Source organism: Prionailurus bengalensis, chromosome A1, assembly GCF_016509475.1.
Source record: "Prionailurus bengalensis isolate Pbe53 chromosome A1, Fcat_Pben_1.1_paternal_pri, whole genome shotgun sequence".
Taxonomy (NCBI): Eukaryota; Metazoa; Chordata; class Mammalia; order Carnivora; family Felidae; genus Prionailurus; species Prionailurus bengalensis.
The window spans coordinates 228,894,080-228,897,798 of NC_057343.1; the positions used below are offsets into that span (position 1 = coordinate 228,894,080).

Sequence of the window (3,719 nt, forward strand, 5' to 3'; positions counted from 1 at the left end):
CTTTTTGGCTGTGATGACAGTAACAGCTTCATGCTGTTCCTGGTTCCTGGGTGCCTCAGCATCACTAAATGGCTCTTCATTTGAACCATCAAGTGAATGCTGTTTCTTTCCAGGATTCTGACTAATACACACGTTAAGTGAAAAGAGAAGAACACAAAGCTTTGTATAGACCAAAACAAAACAAAACACCCAAAAAACAAACAAACAAAAACACCTAAAACTGACATGGAAAGTCTCATTATCTGGGGGCGCCTGGGTGGCTCAGTTGGTTAAGTGTCCGACTTCAGCTCAGGTCGTGATCTCATGGTTCATGAGTTGGAGCCCCACATCAGGCTCTGCGCTAACAGCTCAGAGCCTGGAGCCTGCCTCGGATTCTGTGTGTGTGTCTCTCTCTCTCTCTGCCCCTCCCCTGCTCATGCTCTGTCTCTTCCAAAAATAAATAAATATTTAAAAGTTTTTAAAAAAGAGAGTCTAATTATCCAGAGGTGGTTTAGGAATAAAGTAAGGAAGATGGTTTGGAATCATTTGAAACTATTCCACCATTTCTATGTTTTTGTTGTTTAATTTTTTTAATGTTTACTTATTTTTGAGACAGAGACAGAGTGTGCGTGGGGGAGGGGCAGAGAGAGAGAGGGAGACACAGAATCTGAAGCAGGCTCCAGGGTCTGACCTATCAGCACAGAGCCCGACGTGGGGCTCGAACTCGGGAACAGCGAGATCACGACCTAGACTGAAGTCGGATGCTTAACTGACTGAGCCACCCAGGCACCGCTATTTCTTTTTCTTGAGCTGGAGTAAGTAACTGCGTACATAATAGGTAACTATGGGTATAACAACATCAATATCTGTTTTATAAGGTACCAACTTCCAACTTCGTGGAAATTTACTACTCGTGGCACAAGGAGAACAACAAATTAAGGAAGTCGTCAAGGAACCTGGAGGAAGTAGACAAGGCTTCTTCCCACATGGGTATTCAACTTGGCGACTGAGGTCATTAGAATAAAGCTTTAAGTCTGACTACTTTTGTTACTATGGTTTTCTTAGCATTTGTAAGCACATTTATACATTCCATTAGGTCTCGATGATCATTAACTTGTAAGAAATATTTCCTCTTCCCTGTATTTATTTTCGTTTTTTTAATTCAAGTATAGTTGACATACAATGTTATATTAGTCACAAGTGTAGACCATAGTGATTTCACAATTCTGCACATCACCCAGTGTTCACCGTGATATGTGCAGTTATCATCAGTCACCATACGTCAGTACAGTATTATTGGCCAGAGAAAAATATGGACATTTCATGAATTTGCACATCATCCTCATGCAGGGGCCACACTAATCTTCTCTGTATCGTTCCAGTTTTCGTACATGTGCTTGCTGAAGCACATGCTTTCTTTCTTTCTTTCTTTTTTTTTTTTAAGCCAAACATCCCTTGGCTTAGTTTAGTAGTATTGTTAATCTCTGAAATGTAGGTAAGCTTACTGTCTCCAACACAGATGGGTCCAGAAATAGATTTCGTGGGTTATCCATTTACAATACCAAACTATCCTTTCTGATATCCACTATGAGGTTCTCCAAAGAGTTCCCCTTATTCTTAATGTCTAGAAAACCACAAATGCAATCTCATTAATGAGAACCACCACCAGGTTTAAGCCTCTCAGGGCCTGGGTACTCTGTTTCCTAGCCCCAGGCTGTGTCTTAACATAGAGAATATCCTGTAGAAGTCATAATAGGAATAGGGAAAACGATATCTCATTATAGTAAACATAAAACTAACTTTTGATAGAGCTGTTAGGAATTCTGTGCATGAGGTCCCAGATAATCAGATTTGACCTTCATGCTTCTGTGTAAGAGCGGGGGAGCCAATTTCCACCGCCATGGAAATTTACTACCCGTGGCACAAAGAGAACAACAAATTAAGGAAGTCGTCATGCAACCTGGAGGAAGTAGACAATGCCAAATCCAACCTTTGCAACGTGAAGTTTGAGTACTGCAGCCAGAATGCACCACAGACCTAACCCACTGCAGACTAAAAGGTTTGCTGCAAATGCACCTACGTGAGGTTCAGAGGACCTGGAATCCACTTGACATCAAAACGCTGCAGGAAAGCTCCCAGGACTTTGGTCTGCATTTTTTGTTAATGGGAATAACGCTCACTCCTGGGGTTCTTTGGTTTCTGTTAAGTTTATTTATTTTGCAAGAGAGAGAGAGAGAGACAGCGAGCTCGTAAGTGGGGAAGGGGGAGAGAGAGAGAGAGAGAGAGAGAGAGAGAGAGAGAGAGAGAGAGAATCCCAAGCAGGCTCTGCACCATCAGCTCGGGGCGGGCGCTCAACCTCACAAACCATGCGATCATGACCTGAACCAAATTTCAAGAGGGTCGCTTAACCGACGGAGCCACCCAAGTGTCCTCGGTCTGCATTTTTAAAACACCACACGTGTAGCTGCTCAGCTAACTAAACAGATCAATAGAAACAAACCTTTGCAGGAGGGGAATTACTCTGGGCACCTGCAACTTTTTCTTCTTTTTATCTTCACCTGACCACCGAGAAAAGTACTTCAGGAGGGCAGCCTTGTGTGACGGTTACCCTAACACTCGGGTGCCAGCTGGCATTTGTCTCTGCTCATCTTCAGTGAATTCATTAATATTTTTATCTGTAGGATGTTCACAGATAAGAGTACTAACCTTAATTATATGCTAATCTGAACTAGATTCTTCTTCTTCCATCGTTGACGGTCACTCACGTGTGCAGCTGAGCTGTGAAAAGCTCCACAAACAACAGATATGGTTCAAGGCACACAGGGCTCACACCCGCTTCCCAGAAATTTTGAATCTGTGCTGCCGACACACTGGCCTCACGCCCTGGCCACGGATGATTGGATAGAGTGGGCCATGTGGTTCAAGGGCTATGGGTCGGCTGAGCCAACCAGATTCTACTTCCTGGGGATTTGAACTGGTGGACTCAGACGCAGCTTGCCTCAGTGGTGGGAGCAGCCAAATGTGCCAGGAGGACGAAGAGGGGGAGCCGGAGGTAGAGAGAGACCAAGAGCGGTACGGAGAAAGACATCTTGAGCCACGAGGCCAGAGCTCATCTGAACCGTGAGACCCACAGCCGGAAACCTTAATTCTTGGCTCTCCTGGGCCCAGGCAACTGCCAAGGGAACTGGATGTACTTCCTGCCCTGTTGCTCTGTGGGATTCTCGCTCTCAGACTCGCTTAAGTGCTTTTCTGTCATCACAACCCCAACTGCTTGGACAGAACCCAAAGCAGGTTAGGAACCTCCTATTGCTTGCATTCCCGACCAGGCTGACTTAGGCTCAGGCGATATTTCCTACTAATCATAAAACAGCCACTTAAGCCGCTAACCATTTCTCATTCGCAATAAAACCCACAGAGAACTGGAATTCATGGATTTTCCAAAGCTCTTCCTTCGTGCAGCAATTTAGCTCAGGGCCTCTCTTTGGCCCACCACGTAGGAATCCTGCAAATGCTAAGCAGAGCGGTGGTCGTGTGGAGCTCTGAAGACCGTCAGGAGCCAAGGTGAGATGAGTGAACCTGGGTCTTACAGCCTGGTGGAAAACCTGTTTTTTAAGTATGCCCTCCTACCTAACTTGCCACCGAGAGGTACCTTCCTCTGTGCTGGTGATAAGCCTCTAGGCTTTCACTTTTCCTGACTTCAGCTGCGCACGGTGGGTGAGTCCTGCTTCTGACTTTGACAA

At 45.2% G+C, this 3,719-nt stretch overlaps 1 non-coding gene across 1 annotated transcript; it reads right to left on the bottom strand.

Moving 5' to 3' along the window:
- Positions 1-1,284: 1,284 nt before the first annotated feature.
- LOC122496363 lies at positions 1,285-1,388 on the bottom strand. The gene has a single exon (XR_006300783.1). It is a non-coding gene; the product is annotated as a U6 spliceosomal RNA (small nuclear RNA).
- Between the last annotated feature and the right edge of the window lie 2,331 nt (positions 1,389-3,719).